The following is a 24111-nucleotide window of genomic DNA, read 5'->3' on the forward strand; positions in this document are numbered from 1 at the left end:
GAGATCTCTTGCGTAGTGGGAACATAAATCTAATCTGATGAGATCACTTTTGACTAGTTGACAACTGTTCCATAATGACAAAATATGCATCAAGACGTTTCTTCGTTCTGTGATGGTCTATCTTATCACCAATAATACTCATCAATTTGCACAAGGCTTCAATATCTTCACCATTAGGACTCTGGTGTCCATCCAACAAGGTCTGAATGCAACACAACATTATCCCTTCTGTCAACAATCTGGGTTGAGAGAAACGGCGAGGCATGACGAAGAAGCAGCAGCAACATCATGCGCTGTTGGCAACATCAACGGCAGTAACATCAACTTTTCTTCTTACTTTTTTTTGTCCTCGTTTCCTTCCTTTTTTTTTGATTGATTTTTTTTATATTCTATTTTTTAAAATCTTCTCTTTTATTTTTTTTTGTTTTTTTTTGGCCAATCTCCCTAGCCTCCTCTTCTCCCCAGGTTCATGTGATAGCTCCTATGATCTGCAACTCCTGCGTCTTCTCAATCGGCAAAGACGGCCACCATGATGGTGAGCGGCGGCGGTGTAATGCAAATGACAATAGTATCAAGTACGTTGTTTAGAGGCATTATCTCAGCCATCAACAACAACAGCGGCGGCGATCATCAGACGGCAAGCAGTAAGAATTAGTGGATATCGGACATGGTTGGCAGCATTATTTCAGCTATTCAACCATGTCCGCGACCTCTTTGATAGGCAGCAGCGGCGACAGCATCAGCGGCGGCGACATGGAAATTCTCTTCTCCCTTTTTTTTAATATTTTATATATATATATATGGTAGCATAGGGGAAAAGATAAGAACCTTCAAGTTTTTTTTTAAGAGAGATCTCCCCTTTTTTCTTTTCTTCCCCCTTTTAAAAGAATTTTTTTACCTTCTTATCATTATCCCCCGATCATCTCGTTCTTACCCTAACCTCCCGTGAAATCCCAGCAAATCAAACCGTGCAGCGGATTGAAATAGGATAAGATTTTCATTTTTTTCATTTTTTTTTTAATTTAAATTTATATGTATAAATTTTAATTAATTAATTAATTATTTTAATTAATTAAGAAAATTTTATCATTATTATTATTTATTTATTTTCAATTTTTATTTATTTATTATTTTTATTTATTATTTTTTTTATTTTTTTCCTTATTTTGTTTTATTTTATTATTATTATTATTATTATTTAATTAATTTCAAATTCAAAATTTGAAATTTAAAATTTCTTCTTTTTAACATTTTTTTAAAATTTATATGTATATATTTTAATTAATTAATAATAATTTTTTTTAAAAAAATTAATTAATTAAATATTATTATTATTATTATTTATTTAATTTTATTTTTTTTATCTTTTTATTTTTTTATTTTTTTAATATTATTTTTATTTATTATATATTTTTTTTTGTTATTTCGTTTTCTTTTACTGTATTTTTTAATTAATTTCAAATTCAAAATTTGAAATTTAAAATTTCTTCTTTTTATCATTTTTTTTTGTTTGTCCCCTTTTTTCAGACGAGATCCCCTCAAAATCATAACCTTGACTAAATCAGAAGAGGATAAGATTTTATTTTAAAATTTTAAAATTTTAATTTTAATTTTAATTTTTTTTAATTAATTTTTATTACTATTATTATTTTTTTAATTATTATTATCATTATTTATTATTATTATTATTATTTTAAATCCAATTTGCCTCGGGATATGTGTTTGGATGTCTCGGTATTTGTACTTTCTCAAATCACCTCGAGATCTGTTTTCAGGCTATATGAAATTTAGGATTGTCTCGGGATATATGTTTGGTTATCCTAAGATTTGTGATTGCCTCGAGATATGTGCTCTTAAGGGCAATTTTATAATTTGCATTTATGCCTCAAGATATGCTCTCAAGGGCAATTTTGTATTTTTGCATTTATGCCTCGAGATATGTTCTCAAAAGTAATTTTGTAATTTGGTATTTTTGCCTCGAGATATGTGCTATTGGCTGATCTTGTGATTTGAATATTTTAGATCACCTCGAGATCTGTGTTCTCGGCTGATCTTGTGATTTAAATATTTTAGATCGCCTCGAGATCTGTGCTCTCGGCTGATTTTGTAATTTGAACATTTTAGATCACCTCGAGATCTGTGCTCTCGGCTGATCTTGTGATTTGAATATTTTAGATCGCCTCGAGATCTGTGCTCTCGGCTGATCTTGTGATTTAAATATTTTAAATTATCTCAAAAATGTCTTCTGCGCTTATCTTGAATATATCCAAATATAATGCAATTTATTTATTTTAACCATTTGTTGTCCCAATTCGATTATGATTTAACTGTGTGTAATTTTTAAAATTTTTATTCGATTTGAATCAGGACATGCAATTTTTTTACATAAACAAGGGTATATTTTATGCATCATTTATTTAATTAGAAGGTGTGTTTGTTACAAATCACATCAACGAATTTAATTATGATTACAACTCAATTGATTTCGGTGGATATCATGTTTGAGGATAAGGTAAAGGCGCTAATTTTGCTATCATCCCTATCAGAGAGTTGGTCTGTGATAGTAACTGTGGTGAGCATTTCATCCAGAAGTGCTAAATTAAAGATGGATGATATCAGAGATTTGATTTTGAGTGAGAATATTTGTAGAAAAGAATAAGGAGAATCGTTGGGATTAGCTTTGAGCACAGAAAGCAGAGGAAGAAGCCAATAGAAGAGTAAGAATTTAAATTATGATAGATCCAAATCCACGGGAAAATGTAAAAAAAAAGAATCGCAAAGGTATTTTCTGCTAGAATTGTGATAAGTAGGGCCACTTCAATTATTAGTGCAAAGCACCAAAGAAGAATAAGAAGAATTAATCAAAAGACGACGATTCTGTAAATTTAGCTAGTGAAGATGTTGAGGATTCTCTGGTTTGCTGTGTTGACAGTCCTATTGAGTCAAGGATTCTAGACTTAGGTGCGTCATTTCACTCAACATGCTATAGAGAATTGTTACATAAGTATGTTGCCAAAAAATATGGAAAGGTTTATCTTGATGCTAATGAACCTTTAGAGATTGAGAGGAATAATGAAGTTCACATAAAGATTGCCAATGGAACACAATGGAAGCTGCAAGAAGTCATACATGTCCCAGGCATGAAAAGGAACTTGATCTCCATGAGTCAGATTGGCAGTGTCGGATACACTATTGTGTTTGGAGGAGGATCATGGATAGTAATCAAGGGTACCATGATTGTAGCATGAGGCTAGAAGGTGGGAACATTATACATGACTTTAGAGAGAAGAGATATAATAACAATTGTAGATTCTTTAGTTGATTCAAACTTATGGCATAGAAGGCTTGGGCGCATGAGTGAGAAAGAGATGAAACTGTTAGCATCAAAAGGAAAGCTACCATATTTGAAGTTAGTTGATCCATGTCTTTATGAAGACTGTATTTATGGGAAGCATAAAAGAGTTAATTTCTCAAAGTCTACAAGAACATCAGAGGGAGAAAAGCTACAGTTGGTGCACAATGATGTATGAGGGCCAGCCCCAATACGATCTCTTGGAGGCTCACGCTACTATGTCACCTTTATTGAAGATTCCACTAGAAAGGTATGGGTTATTTTCTTAAGAATAATTCTGATGTGTTTGCTGCTTTTAAGAAGTGAAAAGTAAAAGTGGAAAATCAAACTAGCTTGAGTGTGGAGAGTCTAAGAATGAATAATGGTGGAGAGTATGACAGCCAAGAGTTCAAAGAGTTCTATGCAGAGAAAAGGATCATAATGATTAGAACAGTCCCTGGAAGACTTGAACATAATGGCATTGCTGAGAGGATGAACAACACCAGAAGCCCAAGAAGTATAAGATTACATGTTGGGCTACGAAAAATATTTTGGGCAGATGCAATTAACACAGTTGCATACCTGATCAACAGAGGACCTTTAATTTTGCTAGGCTTCAAGATCCTCGAAGAGGAATTAATAGATAATGGGGCAAATCTTTCATAATTGGAAGTATTTAGTTGTGTTTCATATGTATATGTAGATCCTAATGCTAGAGATAAATTAGATGCAAAAGCTAGAAAGTGATATCCAATTGGTTATGCTTCTGATTATTTTGGCTATAGCCTTTGGGATGACCATGTTGTACAAAGACAGGCTTGCTATAGAATATGACAGTATAGGGAAAAATAGTCAGACGCATGAGGAGGCTGTTTTAGAAGATATCAGTGAAAAGGGCATTGCTAGTAGAGTTCAAGGTAATCTAGAGAATCTAGATAAAGACCCTAAACCAGTAAGTCCTCCATTATAGATTAGAAGGACTACTAGAGTATCTAGGCCTATACATCGTTACTCCTTTTCACTGTACTATTTGTAGTTAACAGATGGTAGTGAGCCAAAGTACTATACAAAGCTATGCAAGTGGAAGATTTTGTCGAGTGAGAGTTTGCCATGAAAGAGGAGATGAACTCCTTAGAGAAGAATCAGACTTAGGTGTTGACTAAGCTACCAGAAAGAAAGAAAGACTTACAGAACAAATGGGTGTATCATGTCAAGGAAGAGCATGATGGTAAGCAAAGGTACAAGGCTAGACTAGTGGTGAAAGGTTTTTAGCAGTTGAGAGATATTGATGATACAGAGGTGTTTTTCTCTTGTTGTGATGATAACTACTATCAAACTAGTACTCAGTATAGTTGTTGCTGAGGACTTGCATCTAGAGCAGCTTGATGTAAAGAATGCTTTTTACATGGAGGTTTAAATGAGGACATCTATATGCAAGAACTTGAAGGCTTCAAGGCTCCCGATAGAGAAGAACTTATATGCATATTGTAGAAAAGTCTCTATAGATTAAAGCAGGCTCCGAGGTAGTGGTATAAAAATTTTGATGCCTTCATATTTGACAATGGTTTCACTAGATGCGAGATGTACCACTGTTGCTACTATAAAAGGTTTGATGGTTGTTATATCATCTTATTGCTATATGTGGATGATAAGCTTGTTGCAGGTTCTAACATGAAGGAGATCAATAAGTTAAAGAAACAAATGTCAAACCAGTTTGAAATGAAGGACTTGGGTGTAGCAAAGCAAATTCTTGGGATGAGGATTAGTCGAGATAGAACTAAGGGAACTCTAGAATTATCCCAACAGAAGTATATAGAGAAGGTACTGCACAGTTTGGCCTCCATGATGCAAAGCCCAGAGATACCCTTTGGGAAGTCAGTTCAAGCTGTCTAAGGAGGAATCACTAAAAATAGATGAAGACAGAAAGCACATGTCTAAGATGCCATATGCATCTGCAGTTGGAAGCCAGATGTATGCTATGGTGTGTACAAGACTAGATATAGCTTATACAATGGGAGTTGTGAGCAGAGATATATGGCAGATTAAGGAAAAGAGCATTGGGCTGCTGTGAAATGGCTCTTAAGATATCTAAATGGCACATTAAGTGTTGGACATTATTTCAGAAAGAGCAGCATGGGTTTACAGGGATTCTGTGATGCATATCTGGGTGGTGATCTAGATGGAATGATGAGTACTACAGGTTATGTGTTCACTCTAGGAAATACAACAGTCATTTAGATATCATGACTTTAGAATAGTGTTTCACTTTCAATCATTGAAGCAGAATACATGGCAATCTCATAAGCAACAAAAGAGATGATCTAGTTGAAGAATTTTCTGAAGGAGTTGGGCAAAGAGTAGAGTAGTAGTGTACTTTTCAGTGATAGTCAGAGTGTTATTTATCTTATAAAGAATCCAATATTTCATGATATGACCAAACACATCCAGCTGAGAAATCATCACATTGGTGGGGTGACTGAGGATGGGATAATATCATTGAAGAAGACACTTGGTGAAGAGAATTCCGCAAACATGTTGACAAATAGTGTAGCCATCTAGAAACTGAGGCTATGCATGTCCTCATTTGGCCTTCAAGTTATTTAATAAATAGGAGGCACCACACTAGGAGCATCATCTGAGCTATAGAGTTGAGGGTTATAAGTGAGCTGCTTATATTAGAAGATCAGTCTCCAAGTGAAAGATTGTTGGGTATGTGGGGCCCTAATTATGTGAGACCCCCTGCCAGGCGAATCTAGTAAGGGGTATTTATGTAATTTTCCTCTTCAATTAGTACCTTAGATTTCATCTATATATGGGTAGTTCCTTGTCAAATGTATTCTATTCTGATAATGAAAGAAAACCCTAGTGTGGTCGTGGACATATGCAATCTTGCCGAACCACGTAAATCTTGTCTTCTTGTGATTGTTTTTATTTTGTGTTTTCTTTCTCAATCATAGGTGGGAATCTGATTCTCAACATCATATACAGTGAATGAAGCATGAACTCGATCAAAATAGGGTTGTTGTATGTCCAGGACAATGCAGAGGCCGACAATGTCTTTGCTTGTTCATATGTTGAGGAGTAGACATCACATACTCTATAGAAAACCCAGCTACCCTCCTTCATTCATGAAACACAGAATAACCATTCAGTTTGATGCATCTTCATCTAGCTCCAATTCTCACTTGACTATTGTTCATTCTATCAGTAATATGAGTTGGGAATATGTATAGATTATAGCACACAATTGTGAGAGTTTAGAATTAATAAAATAATGGTTATGTTCCATTGATTGAAGAGGAGTATAAATAGGTTATAAACAAAATCTGAAAACAATAATTTAAAATTAGAAACTAACTCTAATAAAGAGAATTTGAAATTCTTATATAAGTCTAAATATCTGTACAATAATCTAAATAAAGTAACTATCGTTTAATATCTCTAATAGCAATTAGTCCTAATTAAAATAATAAATATAAGTTGGAACTGCCAGTTCCTTAGATATATTAAGCATATTAAACACTATTTTTTTTAAAAATGGCGACAAACGTTTGTCTTTATAACACGTGAGTGTGGGTTGCGACATCACTCATGAGTTAATTTCTCTGAGTATTTAAACTCTCACCACTATCCTAAGACCAATTTCACCTTCTATATGCAAGGATTTCGGGTTTACAGGCAAGTGTTGATCCAAACGAGGAATGCAAAGAATTGGACATGCAAGTATAGGGCAATAGCTGTTAGAGTTTTAACAGTGAAAAAAGGGCTAAAGATTAGAATCTGGGATTAAACAACCAGTAAAAACAAGAAAAGAAAAAAAGAAGAAAAATAGGTTGTTGGCAAAGTAGGGATTGCCATCACGCACGTCACCTACCAGCCAACCAGGTGGTGCGCACACATGTGGTACAGAAAACCCATCCAACAAAAGCCCAAAAAGACATTCACGGGGATAGTTATAACAATATATTAAATTACGAACACATTGACAATATAGTTTCAATTTTTTCATATAATATATAAATAAAGTCCAGCCGTGATCAGTAGTCCGTGTTATTAGACCGCCAATCACGGCATTTCATAATTTCAATGTGGATTTTCCAACTATGGAATTCCATCTACTAATTAACATATTATAAAGTGATCAATTCCATTACTCATATTATCTTCCCTTGTGTCTCTGCACCTATCCTTTTGGTTTTTTTATAATTCTAATATAAAGTGATCAATTCCATTACTCATCATATTAGCTTCCCTTATGTCTCAGCACCTATCTTTTGTTTTTTTTTATAATTCTTATATAATTATCAAAATAAATCCTTTATTATTAAAAATCATCCCTAATTCACTCGAATATAATTTATGTTTTTTTAGTTCCAGTATTTCCTAATTGAGGAAATCTTAATCCACTTGTTAACGGCGTTATTCCCACTGTTGAAATTTATTGACATGGTTGCCTTAATATTAAATTTTTTTAAAAAAACAAAGAAACAAGAAAATTAATAATAAAATATATAAAACATATTCGAAACCAAACTCAATTTCTTATTATCTTCTATCACAAAAAAACCTTGTGACCTAGCTTCACCCACATGACCACGTACAGCGAAGCTCTCTCACCGACTCCCAACCATCATGTATAAAGGTCCTACTTGTGAGCCAAGGTTTTTCCACCATTCTTACAAGTCCTTCGGTCATTTTCTCTGGCCTAGTATGTCTCTCTTCTCCACCAAACTCTTTCTATGGATGAACTGATATTTAGAATAATGGATCACTAATCCAGCCTATTTCTCTTTGTTATATCTGTTATATTTATTTTTAAAATTAATTCAAGTTTGTGAATAGGGATGGTGATGTGATGCAAGGAATAAAATATGGGGTTTATTTTACTTCATACATTCTGTTAGAGGGTGTACTAAGATTTTTCAAATTTAGAAAATATGGGGATTAGAAATGCAAAAATTATATTGAAGGACTAAAAGGGCTGATTTCGAATATTGAAGGACTATTTTCAAATTTTGTCATGCCCTGACCCGCTAGACTGGCATGCAACAACCGCCGCAACAACCTGAGGAGGGATGGCCACACCACTCAACCCTCAAATCGCTGCAAGGTTAACAAAATCCCTGGGATTTCACATTTCTAAATACGAATAATAAGAATATACAATACATAAGGAATGCAGTACAACAATAGCATAGAGGAAGCAATAAATACAAAACTTGATAATACAGTTCAAGAAATATACTGGTCACAAGTGTAAAAGGTTTTTGAAGAAGCATAGAGAACAAACAAATCATGCATAAGGAGTTTCAAACACGCTAGTGGATCCATGTTCTTAATTATACAATACAACATGTTCAATGAAACATACATGATCCTGGAAATGAACAAAGATAGGAAGACAAGATAATGCCCAGCACTCCGCCTCGCCGCCACACTATTAGCTGCTAGGGCATGGAAGGGAGAGAGAGGGTGAGTAGACTAGGTCACTCAGTGAGAGGGTTAGCACAATTCTAAAAGAATATCAAAACAAGATGAAAAAACATCAATGATCAAGCTTTAAAAAAAAAATACAAATAACTCTGAGTGACACAACATTTTTTTCATAACATGTATATATGTATGTGAAAACCATAACATCATAAATAATTCATTTAATTCACATAAGAATTTCACATTCAGAAATCATACTCGAGCAAAATATGAGTTTTTAAAAACATTTCAACATGAAATCGCCATTAAATCCCTTTTTCTTTCAAGATTGAAACAAGAGATCACATCTCAAGCATTAAAACATAAAACTCGTCGAACTCATCATCAAATCAATATTCTAAGGAATAAAATTTTTGTGAGAGCCCTCTTAAGAGAAACAGCTGGGCTTTGTCCCCTCATGATAATCCAAGATAGCAAGAATCTTTTTCAAATACCAGATTTACATCTCAATCAGTCAATCAGTGGTCTAATAAATCCTCTAAACTCGAGCCATGGCCGCAGCTAAGTTCAGAGTCATCAAGGCACTCATGTCCTTGGCGTTAACCCACCGATTCCGTATGGTAACTTCAACCTCCCAATGTATCGTCCAAATAAGGGTTGTACGCGTCACCTAAAGAGGTCAAAGAAATGGGTTCCTCCATGCCACCTCTAAAGGCTAGCCCATGGGGACCCCTACTGCATCAAGCAAGTTATAACCCCATCACCATCAATATTAATCATTGCATCAACATCTCATCATAGGGTCTATACCGAGGACAACAGTTAAATACAAGGAATGTAATCTAATTCCTCATTTCCAAACCGATCAATAAACATGAATATTTTCACCAAACATCAAGAGTTTTCCAATGTGAATCAATAGCAAGGAAATGCTTCCTAATTGATCAACATATCAATTTAAATACAATAAAACCATGAGTCAATCTCAAATCAATTAATGAAAGCATTTGAATCATATTCTACTAGAAATGTGCATCAACTTAACCCAATCACAACTTAGGTGATGTAAACCTTGGATGGGCTATTCCTCCTCTAGCCCCTTACCTCGAGCCAAGCTTTCACCACCTAACCCAACACAACCACACACACACACAAACGAGCAAGAATCAAGCAATGGAAAAACAAGAATGAAACCTAAGGTTCAACCATGCAATGCAACTCTAACAAGATCTAGGGCTGGCTCAAAACTGGGTTTCAAGGTTTCCAATGTTTTCCTAAGGGTTTGAGTTTCACTCTAAACCAAAGAAACCAAAGAAACCAAAGAATCTAAAGACATAACCAAGTTGTACCAGTTCTATATATAGTATGCTACAATAACCCCCAATTTTAAAGAAGAAAATGGTTTATCAATTCAACAAGATTGAAAGAATACATGCAAATACATAATCTCCATCCACTACTAACACTTAACATACAAGAATTGATGCAGCGGTATACTTGAAAACCCGTTGATTCGCGCTCGAATATCTGGGAGCAATCTGTCCAACACCTGTTGATTAAAGATAGCCAGGAAATGGGGTAAGAGTAAAATCTTATTACTTAATGAAAATGATGATCACAAAACTGTTTCACTCTTACCCATAGGCTTACAATAAATAGGCGAACTAAAACTATGAAAATAACCCTAAAAAGGAGATAATTTGAAAATATACCAAAAATGGTAAATTCTCAAATTTCAGCAAGAAATAAAAAGGCTTAACAAATAAATACTACTGCCACAAATGGCTTACAAATCAAAGATTTCTAGCCTAAGATATAATGAAATCAAATCTTTCCTAAAATGGCAAAATTGCTGTTTTTCGAAGTCAAGATGATGGAATTCGGCTGAAAACTGGCATGGCGCACAAGCAAAGCTAGTGATTTGTGTTTGTTGACCCATTTTCCTTCAAGTGAAACCCTTAAAAACCAAAACTCCGCTACTTTGATAAATTACTAGAATACCCTTGTTAGGCCATGTCCCATTTGTCCAGAAAGACACAGGCTTGCTCCTCAATACGCCCCACATCATTCTTCCTAGGTTGAACAAAATTCGTCCTCAAATTCGCCCTTGATTTCGAAGGCCCACACCAATCTGATGTGTATCACTTAATGGTGGTAGCTTATCAAGTAGTTCTTCAGGACATACGTCTTTGAATTCAGCTATAATTGGCTTCACAATCTCTGGGATTGGCTCTTCAGTTGCACAACTACCTACATCAATCACAAAGCGACACACCTTATCTAGGAGGGTGCAAGTGGTATGGAAGATGTTAGTTCTCAACCAGTCATCTTTGGTAGCCCGTGGTGTCAAACAATATATGTGTACAACTAGGGCACTCCCGATGTCTTCCTCAACTACCTCCTCATAGAGGTCACCTTCGTTAAACACCGACGAGCCTACATCGGTTGTGTCTTCTTCCTCCTCTGCTAACATAATTCCCCTGCCCACCTTCTTACAATCTGGTTGACGATGCCTCTTTTCACCACAACTAAAACACTGGATAGTGTTATTGGCTCCCCTCACAGTTGTGGTACCTGCAGGTCGGTCCGTTGTAACCCCTTCTTGAGTTACGCCAACCAGACTGACGCCAATCTTTCGATTGCCGCCGGTGTCACCCCTGAGCTTGTAGGGCTGAGTGCCGATATTGATGTTAGATAATTAATGCTTGCTGGTAGACGAACGAGACAGAGATCAAGTTAAACAAGTTGGCGGTCTCCGAAATTTGGACGTGCAACCCTCCGATGTATCACGCCACCAACTGGTCTGTTGACTTTTGAATCTCATTCCGAGCTAGTAACTAATAGAACTCCATTATATACTCTTCTACGTAGCACGTGCCTAGGCGAAGATTGTGCAAACGGCTGAAAATCAAATGCTGGTAGTTGTGGGGCAAGAAATTTGAGCGCATGTGCTTCTTCATCTTCTCCCAAGAATTAATCTTGTCCTTGCCCAACCTACTACGGGTCAATTTTAGTTGTTGCCACCATGCAGTTGTGCAACCACGAAGCCTTGTTGCTACCAACGGAACCTCCTATCCTTGGGGACCGCCTTAAAGTCCAAAACTTCCTTAACTGTAGTCAGCTAGTCAAGGAATTCTTTTGCTTACAGGCCACCATGAAATTCAGGAATCTTGATTTGCATGCCGGATTCCCTCGGTCTGTCTTCATCTCGGGGACTTCTAGCAACTTCCCCACGATTTTGCCTTTCGCATTGTCATGCTTGCGCGCTGTCCACAAAGTAATTGTTATCCTCATCCAACAAGTTTTCAGCCCCACTCTCCAAGGCACGGCCTAGATTGGTGCTTCCCATCATGTGTGTAAACCTTTTGGTCAATTCCTCCATCATCCTCTACGTTTGAAGGTCCAAGGGGTGACCAACCTGTTGTTCAAAACGGGCATCATCATCACGCTCATAGATCTCCTCCATCTGCTGAGTAGGACGTTCTCGTCCGCGCAGTGGCATGCATGATCGATTCGGCTCTGGTACCAAACTGATGTAGCGGTATACTTGAAAACCCGTTGATTCGCGCTTGAATATCCGGGAGCAAGATGTCCAACACTTGTTAATCAAAGATAGCCAAGAATTAGGGGAAGAGTAAAATCTTATTACACAATGAAAATGATGATCACAAAACTGTTTCACTCTTACCCATAGGCTTACAATAAAAAGGCGAACTAAAAATATGAAAACAACCCTAAAAAAGAGATAATTTGAAAATATACTAAAAATGGTAAATTCTCAAACTTTAGCAAGAAACAAAAAGGCTTAACAAATAAAGACTACTGCCACAAACGGTTTACAAATCAAAGATTTCTAGCCTAAGATATAATGAAATAAAATCTTTCCTAAAATGGCAAAATTGCTGTTTTCGAGGCCAAGATGATTGAATTCGGCCGAAAACTGGCATGGCACACAAGCAAAGCTAGTGATTTGTGCTCGTTCACCCGTTTTCCTTCAAGTAAGACCCTTAAAAACCAAAACTCCACCACTTTAAAAATTACCAGAATACCCTTGTTAGTCCATGTCCCATTTGTCCAGAAAGACACAGGCTTGCTCCTCAATACGCCCCGCATCAAGAATGGAGACCAAAATCAAGCTCTAATGCTCATCCACCATAACCTAGGTCTAGGAATCCAAATGCATAACAAAGCATGGAGAACAAGGAGGAGGAAGATGGCATAACTTGCTAATTTGGCAAGTGGATGAGATGCTAAATTAACCTTCCCACCAAAAGGAAATGGAGGAGATCTAGGTTTTGGTTTTTTTCTCTTCCAAGGAAGATGAAAAAAACCGATGATATGATGAAGGGTAAAGGAAAGGGGAAAAAAAAAAAAAGGATTATAGGCTAATGAAAAGACAAAAACTACACTTGTTTCGTGGCTTAGAAAAGTCTTACACAGGCGTGTATCACCCCCATGTAATTGCTACAGTAACATACTATAGTACATTGCTACAGTGCTAACGATCTAAATTCTAGAGAGTTGCACACCCATGTAGTTCTCAGAAATTTTCCAAAGAATTACATGGGTAGGTACACACCCTTGTACCTTTTTGACCAATTTCAGAGTTTTGCAAAGAGTTACACAGTTACATGGCCGTGTACACTCCCATGTAATTCCCTATTTGAGATATGAGTTCCCAAAGAGTCACTCGATTTCTATAGTACAACCACTACTACAATATTACTGCTACAATGCTTTTCCATCAGTCTTTCCAGAGAGTTACACTGGTAGGTACATGCTTGTGTACTAAGTCTCTACCATGTACTCTAAAGAAAATTATAGAAATGACTATTCTACAACCGTGTAACTCGTTATACTAAAAAAAACACTAAAGAACACACCCAACATGAAAAACAAAACAAAAGAAAGTCCTTAGCATCACAAGTTTGGCCCAACTCTAACATTGGGCATTAGCTAGCCCAGTTCCAAGCCAAGATCTATTGCCTTGTGTCTGAGGTGGTGTCGAAATCCATTGCCTTTAGCCACACCGTCGTGCCACTGTCGATATTTTTGCCATCAACCTCATTGCCAAGCATCCTTATCAATTCAAGTATGAGATTTATGCACAACTTTGGTCTCTTTCTACTAATTTCTCCTGGTTTTCATTTCTATTGGTTTTGCTTAGGTTTAATCTCTACTCCTTTTCATTCCTGTTGATTTTGAAGATAGAGTTGGGATTAGATGTTTGGAATTCTAATATGAAACTTATGATTCCAATTTTTTAGATTTCTACATAGCATCATTCAACCAACAATAATTAATTTGTCCGGATCTCTCCATAGTATCGTTAATGTTTGGATTTCTTTTCATTACTGAAACCACAACTTCTTCTTACATGATATCATTAACGACTTGTTAAATCCATTTCTTATTTATCATGTTGTTAAATGAATCCATTTGTTTGATTTTGAATGCATTTAGCGAAAAAATCATAAAAATTATAATTGATAATTTTTTAATCTATAAATATTAATTGGATTCAATTAGAATTTGTAATTTATAGTAATTGATGATTTTGTTAATTTATAAACATCAATTGTATTATGATATTTATGTGATATGATCAAAGAAAACCAAAGTGTATATTATACTATTCTATGAATATTATATTTATTCATTTATGTGAACTAAAGACACCATCTTGAGTTTCTTTAGTGCTAGTGGTAGAACTAGGACCAAAATGAAGGGGGTTCTAACTTAAATTTAAAAAAATTATAAACATTAAAAAAATTATATTAATTCAAATTTGAAATTATAATAATCAGTATTTCAAAAAATATATCACTAGCGATTATCACTATGAGATGAGAGTTGAATCATTTCCAGTCAAATCCAATCTAGTTTCAATTTAAATATGAAGAAAATTATATTAATTCAAATTAGAAAATAATAATGATTAATATTTTAAAAAATATAAAATATTCATACTGCTAACAACTACCACTGTGAGGTAAAAGTTTAATCATTCAGTCAAATTCAATCTAGTTTTAGTTTTAACTAGTTTCATAGTAAGACTTGTAAGATCATAACATTCAATAAAATCAAAATATCTTCTAAAGTTGATTTTTTTAGAATTTGAAGATGTTATATAGAAAAATCATATGAATAAATTTCCAATAGGGTGAAGTAGCTTCTTACTATAGAATAAAAAAAATAAGCCTACATGATAGGTAAGATTATATTAAATATAAATGTATTAATATATTATGTATATATGTCACCCTCCTTGAGCCCCCCTCCTTCCACCCCTGTTTGGTGCATATTCCTTTCATTATCTAAATAGTTATTATAGGGTCCATCTTAGTTATGTTAGTCAAATATTTCTTTGGTTTTCTAAAAACAAACAATATAAATTTTTTTGTAATCTATTCCTAAAACTTTGCATATAAAAATTATTTCATACTTTTTACTTACGAATGTGTTCATAGAACTGGAGAAGCCATCACTATAGTATTTATTATGCTTTCCAATTGCTTGTGAATGTTCATTTGTGTTCTGTTTTGGATATAGTAAAAAGTTTGGACTTTTATTCTTTCCAATTAAGATACTTAAATAGTTTGTTTACTTATAATGGTCATTATGCTTTACAATTGCTTTCTATTTTTTTCACAATGAATATTCCAGATATTAATAAATGGTCATCTTACATTCCTTCTTTTATTTATTTATTTATTTATTTATTTATTTATTTATTTATTGTGTAAATTGATCTTTTCTCTCCTAAAAAAATTTGGTTTGCTTGCAACCATAGCTTATTTATATGAAAAAGATGATAAATAAACTAGCTATATTAGTTCATGTCATTATCTTAGAGTGTAGGAGTAAAAGTAAAAAGACACGGATTGCCTATGATAGCTAGAGTAGGCAATTGATTAGGGGTGTCAATATATATAGGTTGGTCTTTGAGTGTGATCTAGCTTGTATTAAGAGTATTAGTATATCACAAGGTGCACCTCCAAAGAAAGTTAGGCATAAATGCTCATTGGGCCAAGATGTTGGCAATGACGAGTTCTCAAGCACCATTAGCTTTATTTGAACTTGGATTGATAGTTCTGGAGAGCACATATCAAAACTTGATAGTTGCTTCAAATTCCTAGTTGATGAGGCAGAGGCAAAGAAGAAAGTTTATATTGAGCTACTGAAGATTGAAGGCTTGTCCCAGTGGGAAAGGATCAAAGCTGGTGGACTGATTTTATATTACACTAGTAAGGTGTCATATTTCTTCTCATTTTCTGATGAGTGTAGGAAGGAGATGTTACTTGGGTTTTAGGGGGTTGCCAATAGAATTAAATCTGGATGATTTTTTATGACTAGACTATTTAAATTGTGTGATGTATGTTGAGTGAAACAAGTAATGTGTGTGCTATTATATGGACGGCTTGTTATGTATGTTTTGTGTTGTGTAACCATTTTATATGCTTTGTGTTATGCAACTAATAAGGTGTCAATGAATTTTATCTTAGTTGCTTCAACATTTTATATGATTTATGTTGAGTGAAAATTAACTTTTTAGAATATGTATTCTTCTTATACCTGAATTGATCCATCTACTTAGGTCACTCTGCCATTTTAGTCCATTTACTCAGAAATGCTCCAAACTAGTCCCTCTACTCTTGAAAATGAGCACATTCAGTGTTTTACGCTTGAAAATGACCAATAGAGGGGCTAATGGGCAACAGTTAATAAAATTCATCATAGTGGTTTTATAATCCTGTACCATTTTACAAATAATAATTTTAATAATCCAATTCAATAATATTATACATCATCCTAAAATGTAATAAACACTTAAAGCCAACAACATTATATTAAAATTAACAAAAATATTGAATAACATAAGAATTCAAGGTGAAAACTAGTTAATATAAAACAATTTTGAAGTAATTACAAAACAAGTCATCTTCAATGTTTTCGGATGAAACCAACTCAATATAGCATCACCGTCCCTGTAATTATAAAAAAATTAGTTAGTAGAAATAACAAGAATAAACTTGTACGATACATGCAATATATATTACTTAACATAATAATAAAATTTGTTAAAATAAAATGATACAATAAACTATATTCCAACATAATGACATCAACTAAAATGATAATTATTATAAAAGAATATATGAGGTTCATGATAAACTAAAAAGAATACTTGAACTAAAATAAAATTTTGCTCAAGTTCTAATCTACAGAGAATAACAAAACATAAAACAAACGTTATCAATTCAACATGTGATTGGAAACTGATGGCCATAATTCACCAAGGCCTAAAACATTTTCTACATATAGAATTGAAAGAGAACATGGTCAAAGATCTCATCTCTCAGACTAATCTTATTTTATTTAGTTATGTACACTGCCTATACAAGGCAACAAGGGCTTCTACAAACCACAGAAGTTTGGCTGGCAACTACTCAGAGATCATATATAATCAATGAACTAAAACAAACTCAAAGCCAAAACATAACCAAGTTAAAAATAAGGAAAAGAAAAATCCTACAGCAAGGACCACAAAGAAAGGGCATACAATCACCAGCTTTAACGAGCGTGATCACTTCTTTTCAACAATATGAAGCTCACATATTCTACTAATTAAATTAATTTTTAATTTAACTAATAAATTAAAGGCAAACTAAAAAGGTATTAAATAATACATAAAAAAAGACACAATAGATGCATCACAAAATGAAAAAAATTTAAATTAAAAATTAAAACGAAAATTTAAAAATAAATATAATAAGTAGTAAATATAAAATAAAAATAAAACAATAATAAGTAAAAATTAAAAATTATATATGGAGCAAAGGGCCTGGATTGCAAAAACCAAGGATGTTGCAGTTTCATATGGAGCATGCAGGAACATAGCATGAATCAGTATGATGCTCTCTGCATTGAGAATTGCAACAATTTTTTCCATGATGCACAAGCTTACATGACTATTTGGAATATCAAGTCAAGTAATTTGAGTTGGTAATCTAACCAAATAGAATTTACTTATGAATTTTGATGGTGTGAATGTTCAAAGGACTATATATTGTTCCTGTTAAAATTCTTACCTTTTAACTTTGAAGTCAAATGTTTTTTATTTCTTTCTTTAAACTATTTGTCTATAGATTGCACAATTAAATACCTCATTTAACCTGATATGTCGAATTGGATCTCTGAACCAAATTAGCTATTGATGTAACATGGCCAGATTAACTTATGCCTTAGGATCTTATATATAAGAACTCAAAGTTTTATTGTATTTTGCTTGTGAAGTTTCTATCGAAGTTCTTTTAATCAAGACATTAGCAGCCTCCCATGTCAACAAATTATATTGAATATATAACCAGCTGGAAATTTGAATTAAAATTCAAGGAGCCAAATAAACTAGTCAAATGTTAGATATTTCACTGTATGTTTTTCAGTTTACAAACATGCTAAACAATAGTTCCTAGTTCAAAGACTAAATTTAGCTTTAATCCTAATGAAATCTAACTAAAATATTGTTTGGCATAGAAAAGAATGACATAAACTCACACAGAAGTACACATACGATGCTAACATCAAATAGCCTTGTTGAAATTGCTAAAACTTCATGCAATGTGGGATATCTATAAATCAGATGAAATGATTCTAATAACTTCAAATCCACTTACATGTTTAAAACTTACCCAGTCATGGCAAGCACCTTCGTATGCAGTGAACTACTACTACTACTTCCAAGATCAACAAGTGATATCAAGTCCTTTTCAGAAAAAAAACAATCTATCCCAAGATTCTCTCATATATATATTCTGAAAAAAATCATGGAATAATGAAACATTAATTAATTAATTGTTAACAAGACTAGTAGCAAGCTAGGAATTAACAGTATATATGTAGAGATGAATAGAAGGTGAATTGGAATACACATTTTCCATGATTTAATTACAGCATAAATCTTAGTTCATGGATTAATGAAATGAATGGTTAACAAAAGAAGATTATCAGTTAATTGGAGTACTAGAAAATCACTTAAGTTTATGCCTATACAAAGAGCATGGATTAATGAAAATGGGATCAGTTGGAGGAATAATATGTATTGACAGTATATATATATAGATCAACACTGAATTGGAATAGAAACAAAGGTCTTGTTCAGTTATTTTTTCAGTAGAAATATTCTTGTTTAACATCTGTTCAAACTAACAAAGAATAATGAGTAGTGAAAATGTTTAATAAGATTAACATGAATTGGCAGTAAGTATCTAAATATATACAAACATCAACAAATGAAAACACAAAAAACTAGAGATTTCCCCAATCATCTGATATTTGTTTTTTCAAGAAACTGATAATTAACATTCTAATCACTAGGAACATTAAAAGAAACCGCAGCACGCTCTGATCAATTGATTCTCAATAAACATCAAAATTTTCAAACAATTCACATACATTATTCAAAAACAAACATCAAAACGTGAAAAAAAAAAAACCAAAGATCTAACCATTCAGGAAGCTTTTTCCCAACGATTGTCCAAAAACACCACCAATCCAGCCTCGCGGATCGATCGAGAAACCCTGGATAAGAAGCAATGGATTCAAGGGAGCTCATAAGATTTGCGATAAAATGAGAGAAATCGGAGAACAGTGATGAAAAATTCAAGAAAATACAGCAAAATTCTGTAGATCTAAATACTATAAACAAGATCAATCAGTAATTCAAACAGAAAAATGGAAAAACTAAGTAAAATCTATCCTTACTCCAAAACCGTGGATCTATTAAATAGATAGCAAAATTAACCAAAAATAGGTCCAGAATGCACAAATGTACTCAAAACCAAAGCAGGATTAAACTGAGAACCATTAGATCTATTGAATGCATGGCAAAATTAATCATAACAATGCCTGGAATCAAAAGAAATAACTAGTGCACATGCATCTAACACGATTTGGAAAAACAATCAATACTAATCCTGATAATTATCAGATAAAATTTCCATTAAAACCACTCATCATGGATTTCTTTTATCAATCAAAAGTACATCATACTTCATTCAAATCATCCAATTCACAAACCCCTGAATCAAAATCGAAAATCATTTTTAAAAGAAAAATGAAAAGAAATTAATTGAAAAGAAAAGAGCACAAACCCGAAGAACAAAAACTCTTGTGAAGTGCTTCAGGATCAACCATTTCATGCATTTGATCACATCCTAAAAAAACAAAAACATCACAAACATGAAAATTAAAGTGTTTTATGTTTTCTTTTGATCATCTAAGAAGATAAAAACAAATCTCTAAGAAAAAAAAAATTCAAACCAGTAAATTTTGAGAGTGAGTTTAGAAAGAAAACCTCAACAAAGCCTTTAGCTCCAAGTTTCACACCATCTCCAACTGCTGCTCCGGTATCAGCCTCCGCCTCTAACAATTTCTTGTTCTTCTCAAGTGTGGTAGCAACCTCCTTGAGCATGTACTTGTCGTTGTGCTTCGCAAGCACCTCCGTGGCTTTGAAGAAGCACCCAATTTGCGTTGCCTTCTCCGAGACTTTGGGCTCCGACCCGAACCCCTCCGGCAGAGCCGGCTTCATGAAATCCTCCACCACCACTGAGGGCCTCTCCCATAAAAGATTTGGCAACGAGCCCTCAAAGCGAACGAGGATGTCAGTGATGAGATCGATAATGACGAACTCCATCGCTGGGATGAGGGCGGGTACATAACGTTGTCCTCAAGGACGAGACCACCGCGGCGGAACCGAGACTTGGATGTATCAGTGCTGAACTTCTGGAAGGGCATCGAAGGGGTGATGTAGAAGACGAGTTGGTCCTCAAAATTAGCAAGTACGATGACGATTAAGCCGGTGACGCAACCGAAGGTCAGCGTGTACATCCAGAGCCTCCGGGACTGGAGCTTCCGTGCCCTAGCACTTATGTCAATTGGGCAAGGCGGGGAGGGTGAGCGGTGGTTAGGGAACGTGGAGAGGCCACGAAGGAGGTAGGGATCTAGGTTTTGGGAGATAGGAATGGGGCGGAAGCGGGCGGCGAGGAAGCGAGACACCATGGATTCCGAGAGAGGTCGAGATCGAGGGTTCTGTGGATTCGGCGGCTTTGGGATTTTTTTTAGTCTTATTTTGTGTTCTTTTTGAATTTCTAGGACATTTTTTTGGTGAATTTTTTTTTACTTTTTAATTTTGTTTTTATTTTTACAATTTAATATTTTTATAATTTACTTATTACTTAGAGCTCAAGTTTTTGTAAATAACGATCATAATTTTAAGAATTTTTTTTTTTTAAATTTTAGTTTCAATACAAGCCTTTATTTTTGGTTTTTTTGGCTTGTTTTACAAATACTTAAAAAAATTATAAATACCCACTAACGGATCATTTAGGGTGTATCAATTTTTATTTATTTATTTACTTATTTTGCTTCTTTTTTTTCTTTTTACGTTATTTTTATTTTGATGTAAATTTTTTAAAAACAAAATATTTTTTGGATATACTACTATTGTGTATATTAAAAAACTGAAAACACCAGTTGAATTAGCATTGACACTTTTTTATTAAAAATATTTTTTATACTAGTTACTTGATTGTATTATTAAATAAAATAAATAACATGAGACTGGTATTTTATGGATAAAAAATATCTCATAAAAATTACACTATTTGAAACTAAAACATTTATATATGTTGGTAACCTTAGAATAACATAGTTGCAATTTTGTTTTTATTCAAGTGACATTTATTATAGCTTACGTGGTATCAATTACGAAAGATGTTGCATTTGTTGATTTGAAAAACTGAAATAAATTTTGGATTCAACTAAAGGTTAAAATCAAGGTGTGGAGAAAGGCCTATTGAGAGATAGTTATAATTTTTTTAATATGTTATATCTAATTTATAAAATTTAGTTAGTCAAACATTAATTTTCACAAATACTGTTTAAAAATATAACTTTTTTATACTATATAAACTTATTTGTACAATATCAATAGCACAAAAATTGTAAAAATATTTTTTATATAAATAATTTTTAAGGGAAGACAGAAGAAAAGGGTAACAAAATATTTAAAACATTAAAAATATATTTTTTTATTTTAAAAAAATGTCAAACATCAGTGTATTGGTTTTGATTTGATAAACACAAAAACAAAAACAAAAAATGCAACAATGCAGAACAACGAACACCTCAACAAAGAAAAATAAATTTATCACAAACTGTTTGCTTATATTCATTATACATGGGTAATTTCATCAATTCAACACAAATTTACAAATTAAAAAAGAAGCTATTTTTTTAGGTTGCCACATCACACATTAGACAAGGGCATATTTATAATTTTAATTAAAAGTCATGCCCTATTTTTATCGAAAGGTATGTATACGATAGACAAAAATAGATACATTACTTTGAAGAGTATACTCGCACAAGTAAAAGTACTCTTTCTAATTTATTTATTTCTATCATTTATTTTAAACAAATGATTTTTTTTACTTATTTATTAGATTTATTGATTTTGTCATATGTATTAAATTTACGAAAATTATGTATTATTCTCGCATATACAACGATTCTTTTAAAACAACTGCATATCTTAACACATATGCAGCGGTTACAAAAAACTGCTGCATATAGTGACCCATATGCAGCGGTTATTGATAACCGCTGCATTATAATGCATATGCAATAGTTATGAACCGCTACTATTTTAGCATTTGCAGCAGTTGTATAAACCGCTACATATCTATCTTATTATGCAGCGGTTTTGCAACGGATTAAGTCAAATGTAATACTAATTTGAAAAATTACTTGCAACGGTTTGAAATCGCTACAAAACCGTTACAATAGATAGTCTATTGCAGCAGTTTTATAACCGCTGCATAAGTGCAGTTATGTAGTGGTGCGTCCAAGGCCATGTACAAGCTTATCCCGAGGCGTTCAATCAATAGCTGTCGATCGTTCCAATGTAATCTTGAGGCGCTGCATTGATGGCGAGGCTGGATCTCGAGGCAAGGGAGAGACGATCCTTCCAGTACAATCACGAGGTGTTGCTGAGTTTCCCCATTAATCGAATCCCGAGGCAAGGTAGGAGTGCTGGCTTTACTGGTTTCTCCAACACGATCTCGAGACAAATCCCTCATAGCCGAATCTCAAGGAAAGGGAGTGCTGGTTTTGCCAGATTCTCCTACCAGATTTTCCTACCAGATCTTGAGACAAATCTTGTTCTCTAAACAGATCCCGAGGCAGCACTAACTGATGAGTGTAGAAATTATGATCAATTTTTATTATAATTAAAATGGGTGAGAGAAAGGGTTGATTAAATATGTTGTTATTCCTCTCTAATCAGATATTCCAATGAATAGCTTAAACAAGGAGATGCCACGATTACCTTATATTTATATATGTAGTTCACATAATCTTAGGCCAATTTCGTATTATAAAAGATTGTAATATCTATACATATATTTAAAGTATATGTATAATCTGTTTGGAGAGGATTTTAAAGAGATTTATAATTTTTTTTTTAGAATTTCTCCTATTGCATTTAAGTCATTTAGTACAAGTCTTTATTTCTATTAAATGTAGTATCTATACATATTATTAAAGTAGATGTATAATCTACTCCGTGAGCGTTTCAACGAACAATTTTAATTTTTTTAATAACATTTAAGTTTTTATTTATATTACTTATAATATTAATAATTGAAAAAAATTAATTACACATAATTATTTATGTAATAAATGTCCATAAGACCTTTAAAATTCAAGGTATAAAATAGTTTATATGGTAGGAGTTGTTTAATTATATTATTTTATATATGATATTGCCTCAAAACTCCTCACAAAATTTTAAAATCTCCGATGTGAAGCCTGGAAAAATGCCTAGTACATATATTTAAAGTACATGTATAATCTTCTTGGAGAGGGTTTCAAGGAGATTTTTAATTTTTTTTTTTTAGAATTTTTCCTATTGCATTTAAGTCATTTAGTACAAGTCTTTGTTTGTATGGAATGAGATATGTTTAATTCCGTTTATTTATTTGCATTAAATATTCCATTATATGTTTCAAATAAATTATAATTATAAAAAAATTATTTTATGAAAAAAGTATACCGATAGTTTACAAAATATTTGGAGTAGACTTATTAGAACCAGTTCAAAGATCATGCTTTGTGTATTAGATTAAATAGTTCAATCTTCAGGTCATTCGGATAAATGTTAGGTTAATAAAAATGTTTTTAAATATTATTTTAGAATTATAAATTAATTTTTTTTAATTATTTGATATATAACACATATAATATAATATCCTATTAACTATAAATAAATAATTTAAAAGAAAAAA

The 24111-nt window shown here is 33.3% G+C and overlaps 1 pseudogene; it reads right to left on the reverse strand.

Annotated features, from left to right (window-relative positions):
* Positions 1-16573: 16573 nt before the first annotated feature.
* On the reverse strand, positions 16574-20862 carry LOC120265722 (annotated as a pseudogene).
* Positions 20863-24111: the final 3249 nt, after the last annotated feature.

This window comes from Dioscorea cayenensis, chromosome 7 (assembly GCF_009730915.1).
Source record: "Dioscorea cayenensis subsp. rotundata cultivar TDr96_F1 chromosome 7, TDr96_F1_v2_PseudoChromosome.rev07_lg8_w22 25.fasta, whole genome shotgun sequence".
NCBI lineage: Eukaryota > Viridiplantae > Streptophyta > Magnoliopsida > Dioscoreales > Dioscoreaceae > Dioscorea > Dioscorea cayenensis.